Source organism: Panthera pardus, unplaced genomic scaffold (genome assembly GCF_024362965.1).
Source record: "Panthera pardus isolate Hobbes unplaced genomic scaffold, ASM2436296v1 HiC_scaffold_10, whole genome shotgun sequence".
Classification (NCBI taxonomy): domain Eukaryota; kingdom Metazoa; phylum Chordata; class Mammalia; order Carnivora; family Felidae; genus Panthera; species Panthera pardus.
This window is the reverse complement of record NW_026526655.1, coordinates 66,796,999-66,810,866: the sequence shown is the minus strand read 5'-3', so window position 1 is coordinate 66,810,866 and position 13,868 is coordinate 66,796,999. Positions and strand designations below refer to the sequence as shown.

Below are 13,868 nucleotides of genomic sequence, written 5' to 3'. Positions count from 1 at the left end.
ATACCCAAGGAGAGTAGCAGTTTCAGTCTGGTTCACAAGGCTGTTACTTCTTGTTTATTTCTAGGATCTATATCTCACCTCCTTGTTCCAGAAGTTGGCATTGCTCATAGAGTTTGAAATTCTTTTTTTATATAATTCTAAAGGGTAGCCAAAGTTAAGACAAGATCAGCTTATCCATACGGTTCTGATTTGTGCCTGTACGTGTTCTTGCGCTCTTTCTTTTCTTTGTGTTTCCTTTCTTTTTCTCTACGTGTTCTCCAAATTCCACTCTCATTCTTGCTGTGAATTTTTTTAAACAAATAGTTTTTATTTGTATTTTTATTTTATTCTCAAGTTAGTTAACATACAGCGTAGTCTTGGCTTCAGGAGTAGAACTCAGTGACTCATCACTTACATATAACACCCAGTACTCATCCTGACAAATGCCCTCCTTAATGTCCATCACCCATTTAGCCCATCCCCACCCCCAACAACCCTCAGTTTGTTCTCTGTATTTGATGGTATGCCTCCCTCTTTGGTTTTATCTTATGTTTCCTTCTCTTCCCCTATGTTCATCTGTTATCTTTCCACTCTTTTGAACACTTATTATTTGCCACTTCCTGGGCTATGTGCTGTATATTTAAATATTAAATACAATTCATCCATGTTTTAGAATTCTTAAAGAAAAACCTTAAGGGGCGCCTGGGTGGCTCAGTTGGTTGGGCGTCCAACTTCGGCTCAGGTCATGATCTCGCAGTCCGTGAGTTCGAGCCCCGCCTCAGGCTCTGTGCTGACAGCCTGGAGCCTGTTTCAGATTCTGTGTCTCCCTCTCTCTCTGACCCTCCCCCATTCATGCTCTGTCGCTCTCTGTCTCAAAAATAAATAAACGTTAAAAAAATCTTAAAAAAAAAAAAAAGAAAAACCTTAAATTATTTTAAAAGCAGTCCAGTCTAAATCACTGCATTTCCCATCGATGTTGGGTAATTCAGATGTGGAGTATTTGGGAGGAGAGGAAGTGGAAATAATTACTTGTTTATATTGATCATGAAATGATCTCTCTTCCAGGTGATCAAATGGCCTATAATCTGGTAAAGAAATCTCTGTTGACATTATCCACAATCATCAATATTTTAAAGACTTGGATTATGTCTTTTTTTTTTCTATTTTTGTACTAGTTTCAAATCATCCATGTTTCATGGCCAAAATCATTTGAAAACCCATAATTCCAGTGGTCACTTGACTTGCCTTTGTCCAGATATTTTCTAATTCTATGTCTTTCTTGAAATGTGATAACCAGTAATTACTATGGTATTTCAAGTGTAGACAACAAGAAATAAGTCTTTAGGCACCAAAGTGATCATCTTTTCCTGAGTTATAAATGATGTTCAAACACCATCATATTTTGAAGTTTAAATAACTTGTCCTTAAGTTATAACTTTAATCTACCCCTAATTAAAACCACCTACTACTTTATTGTTCATTCATGCTGACCTGTAAAGTTCTCTACAGCTTATTCTCATTTATTTATTATGGCACTCTCCAGGAAATATAAATATAATCAGAACACTTGGATATTTTACTGTTCCTCAAGAATTGTATTAATATTGCTTAATTACTGCAAGATTAACAACCCTATTTGCAGCTGTTTTCAGTATGAAGCCCTGTGGAAACTATGTTATCAATTTTATTGTTATCCACAGCATCTCCTCACTAAGAAAATTCTTGATACACAGTTTTCCATAATCCTTTTCTAACTTAAATGTCATACTTTTGATAGTTTTGAAAGCAAATTTTAACAATTGCCCTTACCCACATAAAAATTTATACTCTTTTTTAAAATTTTTAATGTTTATTTTTTGAGAGAGACAGAGCTTGAGTGAGGGAGGAGCAGAGAGAGAGAGAGAGAGACAGAATCCAAAGCAGACTCCAGGCTCCAAGCTCCAAGCTGTCAGCACAGAGCCCGATGTGGGGCTTGAACTCATGGACCCGAGATAGTGACCAGAGTCGAAGCTGGATGCTTAGCCAACTGAGCCACCCAGGCACCCCTCCAAAGATTTATACTCTTTAAACTTTTTAACCAAGAGATCTTAAGACACATTTTTTTTCTCACAATCATACATTCTCACGTTTGCTCTAGTTATTCTAGTTATCGCTGTAGTCCATAATCCTCTGTTATGCATTCAGCTGGGATGCATCTCAAGGGTAGGAAGTACATCTGCTGTTTATTTTGAGTGTCTACACATTGCTTGATTCAGCACTCCAGTTCTATAGTATAGATCATATGTGTATATATGAGATATAATTTGCCTCCATTAGAATGGAAATTTCATAAAATCAGAGTCTTGGTTTTGTTTACAGTAGTGCTTAATATCAAGAACAGTATTTTTCACATAAAATGCTTAATACATATTTGTGAATTTACACTTTTAGAATTACATCATTAATCTTCTACAAGCAACTAATGAAGAGATTCTTATTAAGTTGTATTGAACCCTAAGTGATTTTATTAAATATCATTGAGCGTCTCTTACTGTCTGATGGTTATCATGGTCTTCTCACATGGGTTGAAAATTTTGATGGTCTACTAGTCTCCTGGCACCCAGGCAACTTACAGTGATATGCAAAATACTTTGGCCAGTTGCACCAAATTTTATCCTTGAGTTCTTACAAACATTTGGGTGTTTGCCAAGAAGTCCTGCTGGTCTGTTTACTAAGGAGTCTTAGTACTCCTTTTTTTTTTTTTCCGAGTCTTAGGATTTAACATCTTTTAATTTGATATTTCTCAATCTCAGTTTCAAAAGACAATTTAGAAATCCTTTTATGACTTCCTCAGTGAAGTTGGAATAAAAAAATAATTTTCTACATATTTTTTTTAACACTTCACATGCTTATGAGACCAGAGACGTGAAATAGTTCCATTGATCCTTCAGCTTACACTTCATTTATTTGAAGTCTTTTAACTCTGACAGTTTGGTTCCTTGCAGAGGTCTCTTTGCTTCTGGGTGGTGTCATTTTGGGTGCCTCTGGACTTTGGCTCCTCACGGTGGTCCCAATTCCATTCACTTGGCAAGTCCTTGACTTTCAAAAATATACGTTCTATTAAGATAATCTCTTTAGCCAGTTAAGCATGAATAATTTTTATTTAATCATTTGGAGTGCCAAGCCTCATCTATTTCCTCAGTGGTCATTTGTATTATCCTGAAGCCTTAGCTCTACAGCTCAACTGGAGGAAGCTTCACCCTGTTAATATATAAAATATTGAAGTCCCTTCCTGTTACAACCCACTCTAATTCTGAGACTACCTTAAAGACTGGCAATTCTTTTATTCCTTTGGGTTATCTTTATTTTCCAGGTTTTTAAGAATTCTTAAATTATTTAATAATGGTATTTAACCTTTAGAGATTTTGTAATATCGCCTTGTCATGAAGGATTTTGAAAGTCACACAGACTAGTCTTGGAAGGTCTGTTACCTTTGCTCTTGGCCATGTGTAGCTGAGCTCCTGTGGTGATCAAGAGTCCAACTGTCACTATTCCTTAAGAAAGTGTCTCCTCTCTCACCGTCAGCCTCTGCTACTCTTATCACTTCTGTCAGAGGAGTGGTCAAGGCAGAGACGTGCATCAGCAGGCTAGGGCACTTTATGCCACTGTTCATATCCAGCTTCTTTGAATTGAGACAGCCTGGTGATCAGTGGGCTAGAAGATCCTTGTTCTGGGTGTGTAAGCACTATACTGGTCTTCATTTTTTTTTATCTCCCATTCATTCTTAAAAACCACTTCAATCTGCCTCCGGCCCCAACCGCTCCACTGAAACTGCTTACTTGCAATGCCACCAAGAACTAAAAGTCAAATTCAATGGGAGACAACAGTGCTGCTAAAAACTCAAGTCAGAGAAGGACAAGTACTGTGTGGTGTTACTTATATGTGGAATCAAAAAAAAAAAAAGCCAAACTTGTAAAATCTGAGAAAATTGTGGTTACCAGGGAGTGGCGGGGGGGAGGGTGGCGGGGGAGGACAGATGTTGTTTAAGGGTACAAATGTACAACAAATGGTAAATAAGCCCTAGAGACATAATGTATAGTGCAACAGAGACAACGCTATGTATTATAATCATCAAACTTGCTAAGAGACTAGAACTTCATTATTCCAACTACTAAAAAGAAAGGATAACCATGTATCATGATAGAGGTGCCAATGATCACTACAATGACAATCATATTACACACAATGTATCAAATTAACATGTTGTACACCTTAAATTTACACCATATATGTCAAATATATTTCAATGACAAAAAAATAAATGAATAAAGAATAAAACTTAAATGTGCGTACCACTCCTCTGGAGATCGTATTAAAATGAAGATTCTGATTCAATTTACCTGGATGGGGCCTGTGATTCTTCATGAAAATGGACTCCAGGGGATGCCTGAAGTGACTTCAGTAAACTGCACTTTTGTTTGTTTGTTTTGTTTTTTTGTCTTTGTTTGTTTTTTGTTGTTGTTCTTTGTTCTTTGTTTTTTTGTTTTTGTTTCTTTTTTCTTGAGAGAAAGAGAGAGAGCATGCGAACTGGGGAGAGGAGCAGAGAGACAGAGAGAGAGAGGGAGAGAGAGAGAGAGAGAGACAATTTTAGGCAGACTCCACACTCAGTGTGAAGCCCGACACAGGGCTTGATCCCATGACACTGTGTTTATGACCTGAACTAAAAGCAAGAGTTGGACACTCAATCGACTGAGCCACCCAGGTGCTGCACTTTGTATAGCAAGGCACTAGAAAGACCCTACCCTTTGATAGGGCATCTTTCCAAAAATTCTCTACTCCTTTGGATTTTGCTAGACCACTCTCTCGGTTCTCCTCCTGGCTGTTTTTCTCATAATCTTTTCTTCATTCCACTTACTCTGTTCCTAAATGTAAGTATACCCCAGACTTTCATTCTCCATCTACTTCTCTTTCTAGGGTGATGGTTCTCAAACTTCAGTGCACAAAGAATGTTAGCTGGGAAATTTATTAGAAATGGTGCTTCCTAAACTTCACTCCAGAGATTTTGATTCAGTAGGTTTGGGGTGGAGCCCATTAGTCTGCATTTTTAATTCTGTTAAAGGAGTTTGGGGCCACAATTTTGAGAAGCATTGACGTAAGGGCACTCATCCACTCTCAGTGCTTTCTTTACCCATGCCCTAGATGATTTCCAAATCACACCTACACTCCAGACCTATCCATCATATCAGCTGGCTACTTAATATTTCAATCTGGATATTCAAAAAATTCAAAATGTCAGAGCTAAACTTATTAACCTCCCTCCCCCACCCAACCTCTTTTTCTTCCTCTGAAATAATGATGAAACCTGGTTAGAGTTTGTGTCCAAGGAATACCTGACTCCTGGGGATTGCTACCTACAGCACAGTTGGCATAAAAATCACCCGGGGAGAGTTTGCTAAAAGTGCTGAGTCACAAATTCCTCAAATGCTGATTCCTTAAATCTGGAATGAGGCCCACAGCTCCGCCTTTTGAATTAGGCTCTCAGCAATGATTCTGATATAGACAGCCCCCAGCCCTCACTTTAAAAAAATGCTGCCTTAGGGATTCCTCCAGCAATTCCTAGCAATAGGAACACAGAGGCTTTGAACGCATTTTCCACAGTAGAGTAGCGTTAGGTGGGAATAAAGTATAGTGTAACCTTCTCTTTATTTCTAGTAGAGCCCCCCAAATCTACTCGAAATAACTGCACACACAAAGCGAAATCAGTGCACTTCTATCTAAAGTCAGTTTCGGGTCAAGTTACCAGCCACTCCCCGCTAAAAAGACTGATACCCCAAACCCTTTCGGTACCCCCAACCCGTTATTTCTGGATTACCAATGATTTGTTTCCATGCCAGTTACTCTCAGAGATAAAGAATACTTTCTTTCCACTTCTTTTCCTTTTTCCTCCCTCTGGTCTTATTTCCGTGAGGATACATTACTGATTTAAGAAATCGAATACCAAAACCTATAATATCTCAGGTAGACAATACATACCACAAGGTGGAGAAAACATCTATTGTTTAATGTATACCTCCCCAAGTAAACTTTTTCAGGCCACCTTCACTAGCAGAAGCTCAATTAATAACACTTTTTATCTTAAGGAACCCTGGTTTATATTCTCTTGTATAAAATCTGTGTAGAGTTTCAATTCTTTGTTAGTCCCAACCTGACCTCTTTAAGGCTGTGGGTGAATTTGCTTTGTTGCCTGAAAGAATTCTAACTCGATGCTTTCCTCGGTTGTCCTTTTATGCACATCATGCTCTTAGTTCAAAAGTGAAATGATTTTGCCGAAGGTTATGAGAATAAAATTGGAGTTCAATTAGTCACTTTGAGACGGGCAACTAAGTGGCTGATCCCTTTTTAATCTTTAACAAGCTCCATTATTCACAAAGGCAAATTGATGTCAGCTTTTAAGGAATCTAAAGTAATGCAAACCACATAACTTTGCAATATTTAAATATTTTAATTCTCAGGATGAAATATGTTTTTCATACTGATTAGACTCTGAAACTGGTTTTAAATGGAAACAGTGCCAGAGGTTGAAATGCAAATACATTTGCATTTATATCAGCCTAAAGGGTCTTGATTCATTTTAATTTTATCTCTTTGCAAACTACATATGCATAATGTTATCTCGATATTCAGTCTCAACCTCCTCTATCTACATATCAAAATGTACAACGAAGAGATCATTTTTTCCCCCAGAGAAAAATCAGTGGGAGCTGAAAAGATAGGCAATTTACCTAGGTTTTATCCTGAGTCTTTTGCTTTGATTTCAGGTGGTTGAGACACTGATTAACCCTATTTTCCTAAATCCAAAGCAAGACATTTTACTTCGGCTGACTTCATCCGCAGATATATATATATTTTTTTTTAATAGTTTGCAGCTATTCTTTGAAATATCTTTCATCTCTTTATTCTTTTCCTCTTCATATTCCTTTTCTCCACTCCCTTCCTCTCTCCCAGCTGCAAAGATTTGCCCTCTAAGAGAGTGGGGGTGGGAGGAAACCTGGGATGGAAGCAGAGCAGGAGCAGGAGCCTGAGAAGCCAGGATCTGGCTTTGTTATTGGTCGGCTGCTGCCTGATGGATCGACGAGGGAGGCGTGAACTCTTCAGTCTGTTCTGACGGAGCTGAAGTACAGAAACCATATTTACAGGTAAGAGCAAAAAAGGAAAAAAAAAATCCTTTTCTTCAAACTAGAATGCTTCTCAGTGCCTATTGAGACAATTTTATGATATGAACATTATTCTGCAGACGTTTCCCGAAAGTGTGTCCCATTCATTGTTTAAGGGAGCTTTGGCTGAGCTGTTTCTTCTCTCTGCAACACCACTAGCTGATAAAAACCCCAGAGGCATGTCTTAACCCTGGATAACTTTCCAGGAAAGTGTTATTGAAGCGAAATTAATAGAGAAAATGAGTCACCGTGTGTCTTTTTTGCTTTATTCAAGTTTATGTGATTGGGAATGAAAGGAAGGAGGAGGACAGCCCGGTAAATTCCACAGGTTCTGGGAAAATGGAGTTTTCTCTGAATATACGACATAAAATTTCATGTGGTGTCTTTCAATATTAACAATACAGTAAGTGGTCTAGGAAAATAATTTTTGCTGGTTGTAGACTCTTTAAGCACTACTTTAGAATGAATGATTTGTGTGCTTTTAAGCTCTTTTATTTAACGTACTCCTCTTGATAAATCTCATGATTTTGAGTGGTTGTGTCATTTTATTTAGTAAATTGTAAGCTTATGTGATAAACAACTCTATTTATCAACATGCATAGGGCTGTTTTCATTTTAAAAGCTCAGAAACCTGTTTCTGAAGGATTAAGCATTTCTGTAAAAAAATAGCATCTTAATAGGCAAATTTCATTGGCAGTTTCATTTATCAATCAGATGTATCTAGATAAGGGTTCCTTTGCAGCATTTATATTGTTGGTGATATCACTAGGGCAATAATTTTTTTTAACAGCTCAGAAGTTAAGATTTGCTTGTATCTCTTAATATTGCCTTTTATTTTCCCTTAGGGAAAATAAGCTAGAGTTCTAAATATGTAGACTAAATGACACACTTACAGTAAAAAGAAGAAAAATAATTTTACTACAAGTCATTTAATTTTATAGTTATTTTATTTCATAAATATGGGTCAATTAAGGGAGGGGGAACCTCATTAAAACTGAGCTTTTAAGAAATATTACTACTGACTTGGGCACATGGACAATTAATACTTGTTGATTATAATAAAATAAAAGTCTTTCACTGGTGTAAATGATGCATTCAAATATTTTTAAATACTTCCTTTGAATCACAAACTAATAGGAATGAATATATATAATATCTAAGAATTTCTTTATCTTGTTTTTGCTTTTTGTTTTCATTTGAGAATGGATTTTGTTTTTGAGTGAAAGACAAAAACGTAACAGTTCTTGCAAAATTGAAAAAAAAGAGAGGGAGAAAAATTACTGAATATTAGGAAAGATTACCTAAATGAATGGAGAACTATCTTAAATTTCCTAAACGTACTAAATAAAGCTGATAGTATGTTCACACACTTATGTCATATTGACCCAAGCAAATACACTTGCCTGGTTTGTTTTGAACTATTTCTGGATTTCAAACATCATTATAAGGTACTGTGATGTTGCCATGTTTCTAATTATTGATGGAATCTTCTGATCTTGGTTTTTAAAACAAAATGAAGGTAGAAATTAATCTATTCCTAGGTTGTAATTTAAGGTGATCTATGAGACTGGACAGTCACCTCCCAAAACGTGTTAGAAAAAAATAAATCAAGGCAGTTATATTTTTTGGAAATTATAAATTCTGAGTAAAGCTACCTCCAGGAATGAAGGGGAATTGATGAAAATTAGAGAGCAGAGTTCCACATGGTTTTAAATTATTCTGTTTCCTTGGAAACCAGCTGCTGCAGATGCATTTTGCTTTCTTTGGCTAAAAATATCATCCTTTTAATAATCGCTAAGGGAAAGGTTCTGAATAAAACCAGAGTATATTGTTGCTGCTTTTTATAATTTCCTTAATGGCTCACATATTTTGGATGAAAAGTAGATAAACCCTTTCTCAATCAGCATTTCCTATCATCCACTGGCAGACGTCTGCAGGAGGAGTCTGCATGCGACGACTCCATGAGATAACTATGGTAGCTTTCACTGCAGAGACTACACGAAAAAGAGGGGCGGGGGCGGGGAGGCGGGTGTGTGTTGGGGGTGTGTGTGCGCGCGCGCTTGCTGGAGTGGAGGCAGGAGAGGAAAAAAAAGCATGAAAGAAAACAGTTAAGGGCTTCCTGTCCAAGTGAAGGATGAAACAAGGCAAATGAAAACCATGTAAGGCTGTTCTGTGAGAAATGGCAAAAGCAAGACCATTTGTTTTTCCTTTAGAGCGTTTTTAAGATTCAAATATAGTTCTTTCTATGTTCTATGTTGTGTGTGTTCCCTTTGCATAATACTTTCCTTTTTCTCTTCATGTTCGTACTGGTTAGTAGCACACTGAATGAGACAATAAAATTAAGAAACATGTTTTAATGCATCAGTCATTTTAATCATAAAAAGAAAAGCTTGAGATAAATGTTCAGGCTATGGATAGTGAACAGGATTAAATTCATATTTTGACAGATTAAGACATTTTTAAACTTAATATCCATACTGTTACTATAATGCTGTCATTTCCTTACCTTTGTAATCTAATATATACAAAATCTAATATATACAAAATAGATACAACAACCTAAAGCTGTTTTAATATTATTAACATCATGTATTTGAAATTTAAAAGGAATTATTATAAATAGAAATATATTCTTTTTGTTTTATTTGAAGACTTTTGCTGTATTTGGCAATAAAATTTCATTCTGTGTGCCTTTTTTAAAAATAAGAAATAAAAACACAACTATCATCATATTTCACCCTAAGCAATTTCCTAAATTAAAACATTTTCAGAAATAAATACATAAATATAAATATTTTCATTATAAATTGTTTTTCTCTCAGCTAATTGGTGAGAGAGAAAAATCATCATAAAGCTTTTCTGTCTCTCCTATTATTCTGTTATAATTCAGGTGAGATTCCTAACTCTCTTTTCTCTTTTTCCTCTCATTTAAATGTTTTTGACATATAATAGTTTATTTCCATAATATTAACCTCAGTCTTTTAGATTTATTGTTAGCGATGCAGCAAATAAAGTGCCACATGCTTAAACTATATTTTAATATATTTAATATCTAGCCAATACATTACTTAAATTAATTTGGTATGTCAGAACATTATTTTTCAAAAAGAGTTAGGGTGATGGGAAGCACTTAGTTTTCATCAATTAACATGAGCAAAGCACTTCAATGGCAGCTCTTTCAGCATAAAGACAGATGACATTAAAGAACACACTAACAAATCAGATGGATTATGCAACCTGGGCAAATAACCCTTATTTTAGGCACGATCAAAATTATTAAGTGTGTGTCAGGTTCCTGAGAATAATGCATTGTACAGGCCGACTCTCAGCTGCAGATGATTTTAAAATACAGTTTGTTAGTAATGCCTCTTTACTGCTCGATGGTTCTTTATTTGCTAAAAGTAGCTTGCCAGATTCATAGGTAAGTTTACATGGGTCTCTTAAGTCTCACAAAATGTATTCAGGAAAATGAAATATTAATAGCTTCCCCTATAATGTATGTAGGCAGACAACTTTACAACCATAATGGAAATATGCTAGTTTGGCAAATAACCCCACACTGCTGGGAATGGAAGGATGGGATTTAAAAGAAATGGAAATTACACCGGGGTAAGAAAGCTTGGGTCTGGTTTCACAATGTTCAGACTGTGCTATGTACCCAGGTAATTCAAGCAAATGAAAAATTGCCTTAGCATTTGTACTCTGGTAGGCCATAATTCAAAAATGTTATTGATCAGAAGTTATTTTTGACTTAGTACATATTTAATACTTGATAGTATAAGATAGGGCTTATATAGGTATAGAAAGGGGGTTGGTCCCAAACGGCATCATTACTCTTTAATTACCACTTTGTAAATCAAAAAGCAGGAAATGGATTTGATTCTCCAGTTAATGATCACAGTTGGATGTTTCACAGACTCGATGAATCAGTTGTCAGATCATTTGATTTCCCAATTGTTCAGATCTCAGCTGTTATAATAGACTAAATAGTTTGACCCCAAAATTGCTGAATGTGCATACTCTGAGAATACAGACTCAACATAACTTTTTAAGTATTCAGTTGAGGACCTTGATAAATGTCAATCCTAATTCTAAGAATAATATTTTAGCCAGAAAACCACTTGACAGGAGCGCAACCTTGCTATTCTTGCTAATCTCATGGCTGAGAAGTGAATAGAACTTACGTGATTTATTTCCAAAGTCTTTGTACTTTTAGTCAGATCAAGAGCTTAACACACTATCTTCTAATACAACAACAAAAGGTGATACACATATTTCTTTTTTCTTTTTATGTTTAAAAAAATGTTTTTTTATTTTTTCAATATATGAAGTTTATTGTCAAATTGGTTTCAAAAAAATGTTTATTTTTGAGAAAGAGTGGGGAGAGGGGCAGAGAAAGAGGGAGACCGAGAATCCCAAGCGGGCTCTGCCCATGAACCATGAGACCATGACCTGAGCCTAAATCAAGAGTGGGGTGCTCAACCATCTGGGCCACCCAGGCGCCCCAGTGCACACTCATTTCTATATTTCTTCTGATTCGCATGCCCATTTGTACAAAAACCACCAACTACCAGGGAAAAGTAGTAATTATGCGAATTTTTTTGTATCTTCAAAGAATATTGACTATGAAGTCCTTTAGCAAATACCTATTGATTTTCATGTATTCCCTTTGAACATTTTAGTCTTCTGTTACCCTAGAAACATGGGACTGGCTTGTAGAGATGGTTTCTTCCTGGATTGTTCATTTTACCTATCTAGAAAGAAAGGCACAGAGAGGGATTCCCATGGTGATTTTTTAGTAAGAAACTGAGCATTTGCTTATGCAAAATAACAACAGCTAAACACTATGTGTTTGTATTCAATATCGGATATAATGCATTAAATACTGGATGCAATAAAAGGATGCTTTTAGGAGGACTTTGGAAGAAGGCAAAAAAGCATGGTGTGGCCAGATGGTACCAAAAGCATAACAGCCCAGGAGTTTTACAGTTGCACAGAACTCTCCACTTTAGACCTGCCTCTCGTATCCTTTTACTGATGTCTTTGACTTACCATCATAGTCTCCTTGACTTCTTGTGAGCTTGCTGTCAGGGTAAAAAATGAGTCTTAGTTTTGTTTTCTAGTAACTGTTGATACAATTGGTTGCTGTCATGTTGTGGATATATCACAATATATTTAATGAATGAAACAAATAATTTCCCAAACAGGACTCCTGAATGCATTTACAAAGATTTCCTTTCCTATCCCGCGTTAGGCCAGCCGCGGAAAATCAATATCTGTCATCAGTCATTACCCAGGTGATACTGGGTGTGATGCTGTCAGCATATTAAGCCAGAAACACTTGAGAAAAGATTTTCAAACATTATACAAAAAATTATTCTTTTGCTTTCTCCAAATTCCTTTCTGGTAGCTCGTAAAACTCATACTTCAAGTTTTAGATTGTTTGCCCAATATGGTAACTAAATCAGCAAGGGGTCCCAAGTGAACGCTCCTGTGCTGTGGACCAAAGTCCTCTAGGGCTCAGTGTCACATGGGAAACTGAGCTTGGGGACTGCCATTTTAAGCTTCTATATTCAGAAATCTCCATACAACTTACGTACAGAGTCAATAAAAACAGCCCAGAATTACCTCAGGCTTGTCCCACCCTTCCTGCCCCAGCTTCTCAGTGTGGTCGGGACAGGCACTTTTTTGACTTCTCTATGAGCTTTTATTCAACTATGTTAACTATAATTCTTGGTGGCAGGCGTGTCCTTTGTCGACAACATCTAGTAGAGTTGTAGACAACATCTAGTATAAACAATAGTATAATCAGTTGTTTGCTGGTTGAATAAGAATAATCGTGTCAGATAGTCATCTTGCCCTTTTCTTATACTCTCCCAGTGACAGAGGCCCCTTCCATTCTGAGGCAGTCCCTTCTTTCCAGGTGCTGCTCTGTTAATGCTTTTCAATGTAACAACGTCCATGTCACGTAAATGTTGTTAAGCCATGCAAAATTACGTATTTGTGCAAACTCCATTGAGCTCTCCTACTTTGACAAGAGATTTCATCTGCATATACGTCACATCTCTTGACTCCCTGCACTGTGCTGTTTCATTATACTGTTGCTGTGTTTTGATACACACACAGAGAGATTATCACTTATTAAATGAATGGATTAGTTGTAAATTAACATTAATTATAGCATAATTAATTATAACATAATTATATTTGTATTAATATAAAAGCATTAAATAATATCTGTGTAAGAAAATGTAGTAATATGTATTTTATTGCAATCTGAGTGCTCTCATACATATACTCTTAGTCAATTATTCTTCACTCTCTTGAGTTAAGTTGTTCAGCAATATTTTTCTTGTGCTCTGGGCCCACTTTTCTGCATTTTTATTGTGTTCTGGTGAACAATTGTAAGCCATAATGCTTGGCAAATGACAATCCTGAATCAGCTACCAAGAAATCAAGGTTGCATGCTGAGAGTTCATATATCCATTTTAATATGTCTCAAGGTAAAGGTAAGCAGATAATATAGCACTAATGGAAGTCCCACAGTCTACCACAGCCAGGTAGAACTGACCAAAAAGAAAAAAAAGAATGTTATGCTCTGATGTGATGTCTGGGAGTCTGAAGAGAAAGAGTGATTCTTAATATACCATTACTGTGCACATTTATGTGGGAACTATACTGTGGTGTACATGTTTA

General features: G+C 36.3%; 1 protein-coding gene across 1 annotated transcript in view; it reads left to right on the top strand.

The window, feature by feature from the left end:
• The first annotated feature begins 7,034 nt into the window (after positions 1–7,034).
• The window catches only part of CSRNP3 (cysteine and serine rich nuclear protein 3), a 212,192-nt gene continuing 205,358 nt past the window's right edge, over positions 7,035–13,868 (top strand). Inside the window, exon 1 of the mRNA XM_019458184.2 lies at positions 7,035–7,154. The gene's annotated coding sequence lies outside the window, so the exon portion shown is untranslated. The remainder of the gene's footprint in view (positions 7,155–13,868) is intronic.